Source organism: Aotus nancymaae, unplaced genomic scaffold (genome assembly GCF_030222135.1).
Source record: "Aotus nancymaae isolate 86718 unplaced genomic scaffold, 86718_ANA_hifiasm-v0.15.2.pri h1tg000002l, whole genome shotgun sequence".
In the NCBI taxonomy this organism is placed as follows: Eukaryota; Metazoa; Chordata; class Mammalia; order Primates; family Aotidae; genus Aotus; species Aotus nancymaae.
The window spans coordinates 52,083,949-52,101,934 of record NW_026988413.1 but is presented as its reverse complement, the minus strand read 5'-3'; the positions used below and the strand labels follow the sequence as shown (position 1 = coordinate 52,101,934).

The 17,986-nt window shown below is 41.5% G+C and overlaps 1 pseudogene; it reads left to right on the top strand.

The window, feature by feature from the left end:
- The first annotated feature begins 816 nt into the window (after positions 1-816).
- Positions 817-12,950, top strand: LOC105720304 (DDB1- and CUL4-associated factor 13-like; annotated as a pseudogene).
- Positions 12,951-17,986: the final 5,036 nt, after the last annotated feature.

Sequence of the window (17,986 nt, the reverse complement as noted above, 5' to 3'; positions counted from 1 at the left end):
TTATCTCCTTGTTTGCCGTCCAGAGAGTGCAAAGAATACATCTCATTTTCCATGCAGACAGAGACAATCTTTTTATTTTTATCTTGGCTCCCGTTCCTCAGTTCGCAGTACGGTCAGTCCTCGGTGAGCACCTAATGGATGGTTGCAGATTTCTCCTACTAAGCAAGAAGGCATTGTAGGTACCCCTTAGGGCTAGGTGAGTGGAAGCTGATCATGCATTGCTACCCGTTGCATCTGATACCACTATGAACAGTGCTCCTTGTCTTCCAGCTTCCTCTCTCCCTTTTTTCTACGGTTTCTGTACCTTCCTCTCAGTACTTATCTTTTTGTCTCTTTAGCCCATTTTTCTAAGCTTTTACTCTCATTCTGTTGAGGCCTTCTGGTTAGGCACCTGGGGATGGAATAGTGAATAGTAGGACTATTTAGCTTGAGCTTCATATTCACAAAGATTCAAATTAGACTCTTAATGCTATTTCAAAATGAGATATACCTTGACAGATTAGAAATAGGTTCACATGCAGCTTTATTGATTAAAGATCTAAAACATACCATAACTTAGTAAACCAGTATTGGCATTTCTTCTTTTTGTTTATTCAAGACCTTAGTAACTGGAATTGGCCAGGCCCTTTCTTAACTTCTGTGCTAAACTTTCTGTTGCTTCTATCTGCCTCTCCTCACTTTCTCTCCTGCTTCTTGTTCAAGCCCACCAGTGGAAGGCATGGTGGTTACTTTTCCTCAGGAAACCTTCAGTGCTAGAGTAACTCCTGGAACTTTAAGAACGTCCCGTTCTTGGCCTTGTGCCACTCGTTTTTAAAGATGGAGACCACCGAAGGTGAGCAGAACCACATCTGGTCACTTACCAGAACTCATTTGCAGACGCTCACTGAGCAGAACAAAACAGAAGTGAGCCACCTCTGCTCACCTTCAGTCACAGCCCAGCGCTGCTTCTGTCAGTCAGGCAAGCTCAGGGGCCTACCTTCCTGAGAAGGAGCTGGCCGTGACTGGTAGAGCCAGTGAGATCTGATTGGGCAACAAGATAGTTGTGATTTTTAAAAAAATCCTCCCGAAACAAGAGTCTTTAAACAATCGCATCTCATTGAAGGCACAGCTGTTCAAAATCTGAGATGAATGTTCAGATGACTATATCACATTGACTCCAACACTGGTCATTTTCTCATTTGTTCCTCAAATCTGAGGAAAGAGCCAGGCACTCTGGGGACAACATGTTCACGGGTCTACTCTACCAGGGCTATTTGGAAAACAATCCCTGTAATATAAAATGGTTCTATCTGAGGTGGTATTATTGAGCTCTGTCTATGGTGGTATAGTTATGGCTAAGTTATCTACATAATTTGTCATTGTTTTACTTTCTCTCTGTGGCTTTGAGCATATGTGCCAGACTGTGACACATGGGATTTAGGAATGCTCAGAAGGCCAGAAAGGAAGATATATTAGGCATGTCATATCATTGGCTAACTATAATATTTTTTGTTTTTCTCAATGAGAATACCAAGTTTTGGTCACCTTATTGGCAAGATGGGACTTTGTAACTCATTCCCAACCAACATTTATCTCTTTTTCTGAAAAGATATTGTTGGGTTTTGTTTGTCTGTTTGTTTTGAGAAGGACTCTCATTCTGTTGCCCACGCTGGAGTGCAGTGGTGGGATCTCAGCTCATTGCAACCTCTGCCTCCTGAGTTCAAGCAATTCTTCTACCTCAGCCTCCTGAGTAGCTGGGACTACAGGTGCCTGCCACCACGCCCGGCTAGTTTTTATATTTTTAGTAGAGACAGGGTTTCACTATGTTGGCCAGGCTGGTCTCGAACTCCTGACCTCGTGGTCCGCCTGCCTCAGCCTTCCAAAGTGCTGGGATTACAGGCATGAGCCACTGCACCCAGCCAAAAAGATATTGTTTAATATCAAATTCAAAACCTGACTTTTGCTTATAAACACAAATAGGTGTTTTGTTTTCACTAATGAATTCAGTAATCATTTTAGAAACATTTTAAAATAACTAAATTTATTTAAAGTGTACAATAGATTGATTCAATAGGCACAGTAAATTAATCTCAGAATAATTAAATTGAGCTCTCTTAAAATAAACTTTTCATTTTAAAACATATTTTGATTTACAAGCAAGTTGCAAAGTACAAAGAGTTCTGTATACACTTCACCCAGTTTCCTCTAATATTAACATCTTCTATAACCATCATATATTTGTCGAAACAAAGAAATTAGTATTAGTGTATTACTACTGACTAAATTGAAAGATTTTTCAAACTTCATCAGTTGTCCACTAATGTCTTTTTTACTCTCCCAGGATCCAATCCAGGAAACCACATTTAATGCAATGAGTGTCACAGGTGATCAACAACTATCTGGCACCAGTGGTGCAGGCAGTAAGAAGAACTTACCAAGACACTTGTAGGTAAAGAAAGGCACATTTATTTGAGAAAGCAGGAAAACGCATTGCAGGAGTGCACCAGGCAGGTCAGCAAAAGGGGAGCTGACTGCAAAGAGACAAAAGCTTGCTAGGGATTTTATAGGATGGTGCTTGTGCTCTGTGCTTAAAGAGGACTTTGTGCGGTATGGATAACGCCAAGGTTGCAGTGAGCTAACTTGCATTTTTCTATCAGCTAAGGGTCTGGTGGTAACTGGGCACAGGAAGATTGTGAGTTACTTACACATGGGGGCTATGTATCCTAGACTATGAAGAAAGGCAGACTTACCTATCTGCTTTCTCTTTTTGCTTTCTTCTGGTCCTGCCAGCCTGACTCCCTTTCCCAAATTAGGACTCTGCACACCCCAACAGAGCAACAATGACAAATCTTTGGCATGTGGTTGAAGGTCTCATCTTCCAACTACTTCTTGCTGACCGAGGGTGTAGAGTTGGCCCTACCTAAGATTGTTAGTCAGTCACGAGGTTATTTGGGCCTAAATCCCTGAGTTGGGACTTAAATTGGGCAGGGTCGCTATGAGACTATCGGGGAACAGCATTTGTAGCCTAAAATTTTGTTCTGCTGCATTCAAAGGACAGTTATAGGGTTCTCTTAGTGGCTGATACCTTTGCCGTAGTACTATTTTGGTTTGAAATTGTCGTATCCTAGAAAACACAAAATAAGATGTAGTATTAACAATTCATGATGCAAATAAACAAATTAATATGACTTTATTATAGGCAGAAGAAGTTGAACAACCCATGGCGAAATGTAACTGGAGAAGCTTTGAAATAGTTGTGCTAAAAAGGAATTTTGAGGAACTCCCTTTCGAAGGCCCTTTAATATTTTTATGTTCTCTGTTATCTTTTCTAAACTTTCATTTACCTGACCTGAGGTACTGATGTAAAAGCAGCAAGTTTTGTTTAACAGCATACAGGTGCCTCCTGCGTCAGCAGTGAGCACATGCAAAGCATGTTGGTTCTGCAAAACATCCCCTGCCTGCTGTTGGTCCTTGATGGCTGTGACTGTAGCTTCCCAAGACTGCTAGACTGGGATGGTGAGAGTATGAATGCTGCACTTAAGCATGAGTATATCTGCAAACCAAAAGATTGCACGGGCTACAGAATGTCCTAGGCCATTTTTCTCCATGACAGGATTATTATCGGTGAGGATGCCAAATGATGGGAGATTGACTAAGTACTGCTTCTGATGCCCTCTGGAGGGACCGACGTAAGAAGGATTTTAAATTTGGAACTTGGCCAAAGGTTACCAAGTCTGATGAGTTATATGTATGCACTACAGATATTGCTGCAACTATAGTGCAAGTGCCTTTTCACTTAACAGACAAGGCTAGAAATACGTTAGATCTGTATGAAAAGAAGAACCCAGTTTCTTTCAATGAAACTCCTGAAGAGGAACCTCATAACCAGGCATAGGTGTGATTAGTTTAGATTCCAGTATGATTTGCATAAATAGAGGGATCCCATGGTCCCCTGGGATTAAATGTGGATGGGCGGTGACCCAAAAAGTAGTTTTCCATACATAAGGGAGTAAAATTTTGACTTGTAGTGTTATGTGAATGTGGGCCTGACAGGTAAGGTTTTTGAATATTAATGGGATAAGAGAAAATTGAGGAAAAGATGTAGATGTATTAGTGAAGTTGAGAAGTAGTCCACTTTTGACTTCCATTTCTTTTTTTTTTTGAGACGGAGTCTTGCTCTGTCACCAGGCTGGAGCACAGTGGCGCAATCTCAGCTCACTGCAACCTCCGCCTCCTGGGTTCAAGCGATTCTTTCGCCTCAACCTCCTGAGTAGCTGGAACCACAGGCGTGTGCCACCACACCTGGCTAATTTTTGTATTTTTAGTAGAGACGGGGTTTCACCATGTTGGCCAGGAGACTTCCATTTCTATATATTCCATCCTGGTTGCTGAACTATATATATGCATAAAGGAATGGTTATCAATCTTTCTGGCATTAACTTTGTTGTTTCCTCACTATAGAGAAAAACTGAAGAGGTCCACAGTGAACTTGTTAGCGTCATTGTATGGCTTCCATTCTGGTTTGTTTGATTATAACTGAGAGTGTAATAGCAATGGGCTTATGTGTTAAAGTCTCTGGGAAAGGGCTAGACTCCTTGGAATTTCTAGCCTTACAGGCCATCTCTGGTGCCCTCCCTATTTGCTCGGTCACCATGGAAGATTGCCATGAGGGATCAATTGGCCTAGGTTCACCTCATTAACCTGTATTTTTGGTGTGCATGTATATGGTGTAGTTGAATCCAGAGTATGGGGCTTGTGTGTTAGCAATTTCTTCCATAGGTAGTGGGACTGCTAGGAGTGTAATGTCATTCTCAAGTAACTGCCTACGTGAGGATATCCAGCGGTTAGTGCTGTGTGTTGTGTTAGCAACCTGAGATATTACTGGTTAGAGTGGGTGCCTGGTGCAGCCATGGAAACAATAGTTAGCTGTGATAGACAGAATAAACACAGAAAAAAAAAAAATATATATATATATATAATTATTATTATTGAGACAGAGTTTGATTCTTGTTGCCCAGGCTGGAGTGCAATGGCATGATCTCGGCTCACTGCAACCTCTGCCTCCTGGGTTCAAGAGATTCTCCTGACTCAGCCTCCCGAGTCGCTGGGATTACAAGCATGTGCCACCATGCCTCGCTAATTTTGTATTTTAGTAGAGATGGAGTTTCTCCATATTGATCAGGCTGGTCTCAAAATCTCAACCTCTGGTGATCTGCCTGCCTTGGCCTCCCAAAGTGCTGGGATTACAGGTGTGAGCCACGGTGCCTGGCCTCACAGAAGTATATTTAAGGAAAATGACAATATACAGTAAACTCAGGGAGACAGGAAAGAAGAAATGCTGTAAAGAGTATGAAAAAACCAAACACCTAGTACTTAGTACCTCAGCCTATCAATGTTATGGTGTGGGGGTAAATAGCATTACTAGGACAAAGATAAAGAAATTTCCTCTGGGCAATAATTTTGGAGGTCCCCTTGCACATAGCAATCATATACTGTCTCTCTTATAAAAGGATTAATATCAAGAGAGTGAAGCTCCTCAAGAGAGGAAGTTGGACAATTATTGAGAGCTTGCAGTAGAATTGAATAATAAGAGTCAGCTTTAAGAAAAAGGTTTAAGGGCCAGGCATGGTGGCTGATCACCTGAGGTCAGGAGTTCAAAACCAGCCTGGCCAAAACAGTGAAACCCCATCTCTGCTTAAAAAAAATACAAAAATTAGCCGGCCGTGGTGACACACACCTGTAGCCCCAGCTACTCAGGAGGCTGAGGCAGGAGAATCGCCTAAACCTGGAAGGCAGAGGTTGTAGTGAGCTGAGATTGGGGCTCTGCACTCCAGCCTGGGTGACAAAGTGAAACTGTCTCGAAAAGGAAAAAAAAGAATAAGGTTTAAAAGAGATGCTGGATTTATTTCCATCAACTTTAAGGGAGATTTAAAAATTCTAGGTTGTTTGGTTTAACAAAATCTCTCTTACTTTTTTTTAAATTTAAATGAGTTTCCAATGTTTACATTCTAGTTAGACCGTAAATAATGAGTCTCATCTCAGCACTAGCAGCTGAGTAACAGCAGATTTAAAGCAGGCAGAAAAAAAGAGAGGGAGATAGAGAGCTTTAGAGGACTCTACTTAACTCTACAGTGCAGATTAATCATTTGAGCTCTGAATTTTTTTGTTGTAGTTTGCCCATCAGTTTAAAATGTGCACAAAATTATAATAGTGAAGGAGATCTGATCTAGCCCACTGGCCCCTTTTGCCTATAGTTTGTAAGCTGCCTTATTCATTCCTGGGCTTTGGGGCTGTTACCTTTAGAAGACATATAGGTTATAGTTTAAATGATAATAGCCCTTTCCCCAAACTCAAACACCTTCTTAAACCTAATGAGCGGCCATCAGGCTAGGGGGTGGAAAAGAGCCTGATTCTGCTAAGAAATGGACACAGATTTCCAGCCATTCCTGTAGATAACACTGCTATTGTAGGTTGGCCTCTTGAGATGTCTTTTCAGGTTTTTTTGTATGTTTGACACCCATGGCTCTACCTGGACCCACCAATCCCACTCCTGTGGCCTCACCAATAAGCGATTCATTGTACAGGAGGACAGCTTCAACTCCCTATGATAATTTCATCTCTACCCCAACCAATCAACAGCAACCCCAGCCACCCCCACCCTTCCCCTAAACTGCCTTTGAAAAACTCCTAAACTACCAACTTTGATTTAAATACTAACTCCATCTCCCATGTGGCTTGGCTGCCTCATGTCTATTAAACTTTTTCTGTACTGTAACGCTATATTCTTTCTTTGTACAGAAGGCAGGAAAATCTCCTTGGGTAGTTACACATCCAACCCCAAACTCAGGACTCAAACCCCTGTATGGCTCTTGTTCTACCAGATGGGCCTGGGGCTCAGATGTTGCTCTTATACAAGGAGTGAATCTCGGGGTTGGCCACTCCTGGATTCCCTTGCTGGGAACACACACTCAGGTGCGTCTGCTGTATAAGGTCATTCTAAGGGTATGCTCAAGTTATTGCTCTCAGGGACATTTACCCTATACTTTGACAAGAGGTTTAGCCTTTCTAAGTTTCCATTTTCTCATCCCCATTTTGCAGACAGGAAATGAGAATTGTAGTGGGATTTAAATTTTATAGTCATAAGCAATCATTTAGAAGAGGCCTGGTACAGACTAAGAGCAGAGGAAATGTTACCCACTCTGGCTGCTGTGTTCCAGTAACAGTGGGGGTGTGTCAATCTTCTGATTGGGTGGGTAAGAAGCAGCAAAGACTTAGTGCTAGAACAAAAGTCATTTAAGGAAATCAGACTTTGGCTAGAGCAAATTAGAGTTGTAAGGAAGAATGTTCCATTGATAAAATGAAAAATATGAAATGAGAATAGAATTCTTGCAAGCAAATAAAATACAGTTTTTCATTGCTGAAAATTATGTGGGGCAGAGGTCATGCTAATCCTCCCTGTATGGGTCCACTTTTAATCTATTTGTGTCTGAAGTGAATGCAGTTCTCATCACCATTTCAAGCTTAGCTTATATTTAAACAATGAATAAACAAGGAAATTCCTCTAATTTGTAGAGGTTAATTTTATTTTTATTTTTATTTTTTTGAGAGGGAGTCTTGCTCTGTCACCCAGGCTGGAGTGCAATAGCCTGATCTCGGCTCACTTCACCCTCTGCCTCCTGGGTTCAAGCTATTCTCGTGCCTCAGCCTCGAAAGTAGCTGGGATTACAGGCGCGTACCACCATGCTCAGCTAATTTTTTTTTTTTTTTTTTTTTTTTTTTTTTTTTTTTTAGATGGAGTTTCGCTCTTGTTACCCAGGCTGGAGTGCAATGGCACGATCTCGGCTCACCGCAACCTCCGCCTCCTGGGTTCAAGCAATTCTCCTGCCTCAGCCTCCTGAGTAGCTGGGATTACAGGCACGCGCCACCATGCCCAGCTAATTTTTTTGTATTTTTAATAGAGACGGGGTTTCACCATGTTGACCAGGATGGTCTCGATCTCTTGACTTCGTGATCCACCCGCCTCGGCCTCCCAAAGTGCTGGGATTACAGGTGTGAGCCACCATGCTGGCCAAGGTTATTTTTATAATATTCATTATAAGTACTGTAATTAAATTTCTAAAAAAGGCTTATTGTATAATAACTATTTTATAATAATATAACTTGGCCTTTACATAGCATTTTGCGTTTTTCAGAGTCATTTTATTTTATTTTATTTTACTGATACAGAGTCTCGTTCTGTTCCCGAGGCTGGAGTGCAGTGGTAAGATCTCGGCTTACTGTAATGTCCTTCTCCTGGGTTCAAGTGATTCTCCTGCCTCAGTCTCCTGAGTAGCTGGGATTACAGGTGTGTGCCAGTATGCTCAGCTAATTTTTGTATTTTTAGTAGAGACAAGGTTTCAACATGTTGGTCAGGCTGGTCTCAAACTCCTAACCACGTGATCTGCCCGCCTTGGCCTCCCAAAGTGCTGGAATTACAGGCATGAGCTACTGCACCCGGCCTCAGAGTCATTTTTTATGTGATCCTTGAGTCAAAGGATGGTGTGGGAATTATAATCCACATTTTTGCTAATGCAGAAACTGAAGCTTAGAGGGAAGAAAGTGTATCAGGAAAAGCTTCATAGGGGAAGAGACAGAGCACTGTAGTTTGAGAGATGTGTAGGTGATTCCTCAAGTAGATTGGGACTGGGGGGTTTTCAGCAGAGGTGCTGTAGAGGGTAAGGCACAGTGATAGAGGAGGAGGAGTTCTATGGTGGGACCAAATACTTTGATTTATCTGATGATTTGGGTAAGGGGGACAGTGTAGAGTCAGGACTTTGTATGTCAGGCTAGGAGTTTGGACTTTATTCTCTGCCAGTGAGGTGCTTTCAGGCAAAGGAGAGTAATATGATCAGATTTCAGTTTAGGAAGATCACTATGTCAGTAGTGTAGAGGCTGAACTGGAAAGATGTTTAGGTGGTAGGTTCAAGATACTTTCTAAACCTATTGGTTATGAGGTCTCAGTTCCCAGGTATGGTGATAATGAGCAAATGTAGACAGCCAGGTTGGCACTAGCAGCATAAACTGCTTGTGACAAAAGCACAGCATTTAGACACAGAAACTACTGGCTTCTGTCCTGGATTTGTCAGATCTACAGATTTTCCTGGAGCATTTGCCATTTAATTTCCTTTGGCTTACCTCATCTGTGTAATGAGGGTATTTGTAGGGCACCAGCTTTGCATATGTTAACATTGATGAAATACTTCAAATAAAACAAATCGGAACCTGGGAATGAAGACAGATGTGAAGATCTTCTAATGATGCAAAGAGGGGAAAGAAAGAAACACCTGAGTGGAAACTGGCCAGGAAAATTCTGATGCTGATGAATTGATGGCAATGAAAGTTTGCATATCATTTCTCTAGCAGGCATAGGGAGGTACTTTACACAGTAGGTGGTTTCTAGAAACTTATTTATTTATTTATTTTTGAGACGGAGTCCCACTCTGTTGCCCAGGCTGGGGTGTAGTGTCACAATCTTGGCTCACTGCAACCTCCACCTCTCAGGCGAATCAAGCGATTCTCCTGCCTTAGCCTCCCAACTAGCTGGGACTACAGGCACACACCACTGTGCCCAGGTAATTTTTGTATTTTTAGTAGAGATGGGTTTTTGCCATGTCGGCTGGGCCAGTCTCGAAGTCCTGACCTCAGGTGACTCATCCACTTTGGCCTCCCAAAGGACTGGTAGAAACTTAAGTATAACTGTAATTTTTTCAAATGGAATTTTCTTTTAAATGCACTTTAGGAGTTGGCCATTTAAAGGAGTCTTTTGGAGAATCTGCTGTGAACATTCTTTTTTTTTTTTGAGATGGTATCTTATTCTGTTGCCCAGACTGGAGTGCAATGGCATGATCTTGGCTCACTGCAATCTTCACCTTCTGGGTTCAAGCAATTCTCCTGCCTCACCCTCCCGAGTAGCTGGGATTATGGGTGCGTGTGGCCATGCCTGGCCAATTTTTATATTTTTAGTAGAGATGGGGTTTCACTATGTTGGTCAGGCTGGTCTCGAACTCCTGACCTCAGATGATCTATTCGCCTCAGCCTCCCAAAGTGTTGGGATTACAGGTGTGAGCCACCACACCTGGTCTGCTTTTGAACATTCTTTATGTTTCATGGGCTTGTATTTTTTATACTTTCCACCCATTCAAATTTTTTAAAGTGATAATCATTTGTAATTAATTGTCTTACTAGCTCAATAAATTGGTCTCTGCTTTCTGAAGCAATTTGTTTTTGTTGCTATTTTCCTTGAGGGAAAAGCAAGGTTTTTTTTGTTTGTATTTAAACCTGTCTGCTTTCTTATTTTTCTTTGTTGATTTTTTTCCTGTCCTAGTATGACCAATGGTGAGAAGCCCGAGTTTATTGACTTTGACTAGGAATTTACTGACTTTGACTTTGTGACCACCTTTATCATGAGGCCTGAGGGAATAAGAAAAGTCCCAACCAACCCCCCACCCACCTACAGAAACATATATACACACCATGCCACTGTCACACTGACCCTGAAATGCCATCATAATACATTCTCTATCTTAGGCTAAGGGCTTCATGTTCTAAAATACAAATACCCTGGAGAATTATTGCATTAAATGGCCTATTACAGGATAATGCTTTAATGAGAAATTATCTGAATATTTTTCTCCTGGCAGTGAAAATACTGGCAGTTTTAATGGGAGTATAGCAAGAAAGAGATAGTCGTGGAATCTGGGCACCATCCCAGGAAGACAGGCTTAACTAAAGGGAAAAGTTCTAGGCTGCTGAGGAGCTGTAAAAGGGATATGAATGCCTGGGAAGTATGATGGAGAAGCTGCTCAGTATTGAAGAAAAGGAAAATGTAAAGCAGAGCTAGAGCAAACTTGGATTTATGATACAAGTTAGCTTAGGGAAGACTGAACTCCTTTAGCATCTTTAATTTCATTGTTTACTAATCTTTTGAGAAGAAAGATCTGAACATTTCATATATTCCTTCTAGTATTTATTGATCACCCATATATACTGGACACTTTGCTAAGTGCTGATCATACAAGTAGAATAAGACATTCTTGTCTTCAAAGAGTTTATATTTTAAAGGGAAAGATAGAGCTGTGCGCAGTGGCTCATGCCTGTAATCCCAACACTTTGGGAGGTCAAGGCAGGTAGATTGCTTTAGCTCAGGAGTTTGAGATCAGTCTAGGCAACATGGCAAAACCCCGCCTCTACAAAAAATTCAAAAATTAGCTGGGCATGGTGGCATGAGCTTGTAGTCCCAGCTACTGGGGAGTCTGTGGTGGGAGGATGGCTTGAGTCCAGGAGGTAGAGGTTGCAGTGAGCCAAGATTACACCACTGCACTCCAGCCTGGGTGACAGACCCAGACCCTGTCTCAATAAAATAAAATAAAATAAAATAAATAAAGGGAAAGATAGGATTAAAATATATATGTTTTTTCAAGTTGTGATAAGTGCAATGAAGATCACAAAACATGTACTTCTTATATTTTTTGTTTTCTGCTTTACAATTAGATTGCTCTGCAAAATCTATGGTAAAACAGAGATAAATTGGTAAGGGCTGCAGTCTTCATAATCTACATAAAAACTGTGATCAACTCAGGTCCTATGTAAGGAAATTTCTAGATATAATCCTGTGACACTCTCAGGACTCTGAAATTCTGCAGAGTGACCAGCTCATGGAGTCCAGAAGGAAGAGCAACCAAGATGAAGGTGAAGATGTTGAGTTTGAATCCGGACAACTGTGTGCAAAACCAAGTTGGACTTACAGAGAGTTCCAGGAAACCACGTTCCTACCTTACATCCTTTTGAGGTCCCACGAGAATATGTAAAAGCTTTAAATGCTACCAAATTGGAAGGAGTTTGCAAAACCGTTTCTTGCTTGGCTGGATGGTCACTGAGATGGAGTCAGTTTCTTGGCAAAGCATCTGAAGAGCCTGGCTACTGTCCTTTCTGGGGCATGTGATGGAGAGATTAGAATTTGGAACCTGACTCAACTGAAATGTAACTGTACAATATAAGCACATGAAGGCTTTGTACAAGGAATATGTACTCGCTGTTGTGGGGCTTCTTTTTTCACTGTTGGTGATGACAAAACTGTGAAGTAGTGGAAAATGGATGGGCCAGCCTATGGAGAGGAGGAAGAGCCATTACATACAATATTAGGAAATACAGTGTATACTGGGATTGATCATCACTGGAGAGAAGCTGTTTTTGCCACATGTGGACAGCAAGTAGATGTTTGGGATGAACAAATAACTAATCCTATATGTTCAATGACCTGGAGATTTGACAGTATAAGTAGTGTTAAATTTAACCCAATTGAGACATTTCTCTTGGAAAGTTGTGTGTCTGACAGGACTATAGGACTTTATGCTATGAGGCAAGCTACTCCTCTGAAAAAGGTTGTCTTAGATATGAGAACAAATACAATCTGTTGGAACCCTATGGAAGCTTTCATTTTTATGGTTTCAAATGAAGATTATAACTTATTAACTTTTGATATGTGTGCACTGGACACTTCTGTAATGGTCCATATGGATCATGTATCTGCAGTGCTTGATGTGGATTACTCTCCCACTGGGAAAGAGTTCATGTCTGCTAGTTTCGATAAATCTGTTTGAATCTTTCCTGTAGACAAAAGTCAAAGCAGGGTGGCATATCACACAAAGCGGATGCAACATGTTGTCTGTGTAAAATGGACTTCTGACAGCAAGTTTATTATGTATGGATCTGATGAAATGAACATTCACCTATGTAAAGCTAATGCTTCTGAAGAATTGGGTGTGCTTACACCATGAGTAAAAGCAGCCAAGTATTATAACCAGAAACTGAAGGAGAAATGTCAGCATCATCCTGATATACAACAGATAGCTCACCATCAACATCTACCAAAATCTATCTACAGCCCAATTCAGGAACAGTGCATCATGAAAGAAGCAAGTGAATCACATTAAACACAGCAATGTGTTTAAACACAGATCCATCCATTGGATCTGTGCCAATTGTGTCAGAGAAGAAGAAACACATCGTGGCAGTTGTAAAATAATACTTGGTATTCCTAACTATCCTGATGTATAATTATTTGTTACTTTTGATTTGAGAATTCTACAAATAAAAGTGTTGGGACTAGATTAATTGCAGACATTTCAGTTATATATGTAGAGCTTTATTGTTGCTCCTTTTAGCTACTCTGAAAAATGATTCTTAAAGGTGGCCTACTTGATACGCCCATCTAATTGTTTTATCCTTAATCTGTGTTCTTCTTTCATTGAAGAATACAGTATTTGCAACTAACTTATTTTTCCTTTGTTAGTTACAGATGCACTTACTTTCTCTCTGATCTATTTTCATAGACACTCTACATTTGAATTGACATTGATGACCAAACATCTCTTATGTTACCTTCAATATTACTTTGAAATTATTGCAGTGATGTTTCTTCCTATGATTCTACATAACATTTAGAAGAATGATGTCAACTTTTTATGACTGAATTTATTTCTAGTGCTTTATTTATATTTGGCTTTTTGACTTTTTCAAAACAATCAGCCTGCATTTATATAATTTTTATAAACAATATTATAATTTTGTCAAGAAAATAAAACTTTCTTTCAGCATTGAAAAGAAAAAGAAATTTTGTATACTCAACATTCTAAACACTGAGGGATTTCTCAGAGCCAAATCCAGTTCTAATAATTAAACAGGTGAGATTAACTGCTGCCTGTGTGGTTTGATGTTAAACCAAAGGAAACTGCTGTGGTTTGAATGTGTTCCCCAGATTTCATGTGCTGGAAATGGAATCTTCAATGCAACAGTGTTGTTAGGTGGGACCTTTAAGAGGAGAGGGGTTCATGCTGTTATTGTGGGAGTGGGTTAGTTATCTCATGGGTGGGTTCCAGATAAAGGGATGAGTTTGGCCCCCAACTCTTGTGTGAGCACTCCCTCCCACCATGTGTTGCCTTCTACCATGTTATGATGCGGAAGATTCAGCCCCTTGATCTGGGACTTTCTAATTTCCAGAACTGTGAGCCAAATAAATCTCTGTTCCTTATAAACTACCCTGTGTTATAGCAGCATAAAAAGGACCAAGATAGAAACATTTACGGATGTAAAACAGGAGATGTGTACAAGAATGTTCATCGCGGCCCTGTATTTGATGCAAAAACTTGAAACAACTGAAATGCCTGTCAACTGGAGAGTGGATGGATAAATTGCGGTGTAGTTACATAACTATTGCAGGACTATAAAAACAAATGAACCACACTGATTCACAACAATGTGGATAACTCCTAGCAGTAATAAAATGCTAAGTGAAGAAAATGCCCCAAATTTATATAATATGATATATAGTCATACACCACATAATGGCATTTCAGTCAGTGACGGACTCCATATATGACAGTGGTCCCATAAGATTATAATGGAACTGAAAATTTTCTATCACCTAGTGATGTCGTCCTGAGGAATTGACTAACAAGAAGTTGTTGGAAGTGGAACAGGAATGTGTTGCTGAAGAAGAGGCAAGAGACAGGAAATTGCAGGAGAAGGAAAAAAGAATCCCCAAGAAAATTCATGAAGGGCTTAGCAGAAGGTTTTGCAAACCTCAAAAAGCTCCTTAAAAAGTTTAAAAACATAGACCCCAACACTGAGGTTTTCATTAATAGAGAGGAATATGGCTGGGCGCGGTGGCTCAAGCCTGTAATCCCAGCACTTTGGGAGGCCGAGGCGGGTGGATCACGAGGACAAGAGATCGAGACCATCCTGGTCAACATGGTGAAACCCCGTCTCTACTAAAAATACAAAAATTAGCTGGGCATGGTGGCAAGTGCCTGTAATCCCAGCTACTCAGGAGGCTGAGGCAGGAGAATTGCCTGAACCCAGGAGGCGGAGGTTGCGGTGAGCCGAGATCGCGCCATTGCACTCCAGCCTGGGTAACAAGAGCGAAACTCCGTCTCAAAAAAAAAAAAGAGGAATATTCATAGTACAGTATCTGCTTAAAAGCAAATCTTTGACAAAAAAAAAAAAAAAAAAAAAGGAAAAGAAAAGAAACAAACCAAGAAAACCACCATGGACGTATTTCTGAAGAGTGACCCCACCTCAAGAAGAACCACAGGCGGGTCCTTCAGGAGGAATTCCAGAAGAAGTCACTGTTGTCATAGGAGATGACAGCTCCATGCTTGTTATTGCCCCTGAAGACCTTCCAGTGGGACAAGTTGAGGAGGTGACACTGATGATCATGACGTTGTGTAGGCCTAGGCTAAAGTGCATGTTTTTAATAAAAAAGTTTAAAAAGTAGAAAATAAAAATTTAAAACTGGAAAATTTGAAAAAAGCTGATAGAATAAGGATCTAAAGAAAGAAAATACAATGTGTTCGTGTTTTAAGCTAAGTGTTATTTCAAGAGTTACAAAGTTCAAAAAAGTTTATAAAATTAAAAAGTTACAGTAAGCTAATTTATTATTGAAGGAAAATATTTTTAAAATAAATTTTCCATTGCCTAAGCATCCGGAGTTCATAATCTCTACAGTACTGTATGGTAGTGTCCTAGTTCTTCACATTTACTCAACACTCACTCACCGACTCACCCAGAGCAACTTCCAATCCTGCAAGCTCTACTTATGGTAAATGCCCTATATAGGTATCCAGTTTATAATTTTTTTTTTTTTGAAACGGAGTCTCACTTTATCCCCCAGGCTGCCTCTGCCTCCCGGGTTCAAGTGATTCTCCTGCCTCAGCCTCCTGAGTAGTTGGGATTACAGGGACATACCACCACAATCAGCTAATTTTTGTATATATATTTTTAGTACCATTGGAGTTTCGCCATGTTGGTCAGGCTGGTCTTGAACTCTTGACCTCATGATCTGCCTGCCCTGGCCTCCCAATGTGCTGGAATTACAGGCATGAGCCACTGCACCCAGCCTATAAATCTTTAATACTGTCTTTTACTTTACCTTTTGTATGTTTAGATACACAAATACTTACCATTGTGTTACAGATGCCTACAACATCCAGTGCAGTAACATGCTGTACAGGTTTATAGCCTAGGAGCAATATGTTATGCCACACAGCCCAAGTGTGTAGCAGTCTACACCACCTAGGTTTGTGCAAGTGCACTCTGTTATGTTCACACAACGATGGAATCACCTAATGATGCATTTTTAGAATGTATTCCTGTCATTAAACAATGCACGATGTATTTTTCTAGAGTTATAATTAATGTAAAAATAAGCTTTATAGAAATACATACAGGTGCAATAAAACTATATATTTCAAAAAGCCAAGGAATTCTCCAGATGATGGTGATCTTGTGTGTGTGTTGGGGGGCAGGGGGACATGGCATGTGGGCACTGTATGGTTAGATAAAGTTTATGTCAAGGTTCTATATTTTGTTTTGGATGGTAGGTTTGCAGGTACTTATATCATTAAGAATAATGAAATAAGAAATGAAGCATAAACATGACTAGAAAACCTGGGTTCCTAAGGAAACTGAGGCTGATGCTTTATTTGGAAAGTGCATTTTCAGAGCACTGATAGTGAGGGGAGTGTGAGGGGCGGCAGGAGGGATAGGGAGCAATGCCAGGGGTGCTTGAGCCTTGTTTCACAATGAGCTCTGCTGGTGAGTCGGCAGGTGAGCCTGTCCAGCCACATGGGAGTCTTCAGATAGGACAGGTCTGCCTTGGAGCAGTCCTCAGGTAGAAGAAGGGAGAGGAAATGGGCAGCTTGGGTCTCTCTAACTGGAAGGTAACTTCTTTGGGGCACTACCACTGGGTTGCTTAGCTGGCCTCTCTTGGTGGCGGCCGGGAAACCAGATCTCACATCCTGTGTTTTCGTTAAGTCTAGGAGTGGTGGGAGATACCAGAATCTCAAGCCTGTGGCTTTCCTGCCTAGCTGCCCAACAGCACCAAGAGTATGGTCCCAGCCCTCCCTGGCAAGATGCTGACTGACCCCAGGCGGAGTAAGTTGGTGTTATGGAGGCAACTGAGTCACAGCTGGTGGCTAAGGGTCCATGGGATGTTGTGTGAAAAGGATCTTGGGAGTCAGACCCAGGTTTGAATCTCTGTGTGAACTTGGATCGAGTTCTTAACTTCCTGGAGACTCATCTAGAATGTGGGAGTAGTGATAACTACCTCCAAGTGTCGTTTCTCATATTAGAAAGGGGTCATGTATGTAATGCAACTAGCAGAATCTTTGGCATCTAATAAGTGCTCAAAACATGTAGCTCTTCTTCGTCCTACCCCCTGCCATGAAGCACAATTGAGATAGTACTGGGGGTTGAGGGTGGGCAGGCCTGGCTTCATTCCCCTTCTCTCCTTGTCCCACCTGGCCCATTTCCTGGCCTTGGGCAGCCCAAGGGCACTGGGCCCTATGTTACAGGATGAAGGAGAGAAAGACGCTTTGCACCCCCTTCCTAAGGTTGAGAGTCCTGAGGCTGCACCTGTCCTCTGTGCCCTTGGTTTGAAAAGATATTGGGTTTAAAGAGGGATCTCAAACAAAGATGGGTACTCCAAGCAGGTAATATTTACTTTGGCTGGGGGCAAAGCGGGCCCAGCAGGACAAAGGCACCTTTCCCCAGTATGTCAGGGATTGGGCATAGAGGCCCAAGGCCACTGATGGCAGATTTCCAATTTATTTCAGGGATATGTCTGCCCTCTTCTGGCATGCTACCCTGGCCAACTGTTCACTGGTTGTTTCTTTCTTTCTTTCTTTCTTTTTTTTTTTGAGACGGGCAGAATTTTGCTCTTGTTGCCCAGGCTGGAGCACAATGGCATGGTCTTGGCTCATTGCAACCTCTGCCTCTTGGGTTCAAGTGATTCTCCTGTCTCAGCCTCCTGAGTAGCTGGGATTACAGGCACCCACCACCAAGCTCAGCTACTTTTTTGTATTTTTAGTAAAGATGGGGCTTCCCTATGGCCAGGCTGGTCTTGAACTCCTGACCTCAGGCAATCCACCCGCCTCAGCCTCCCAAAGTGCTGGGATTACAGGCATGAGCC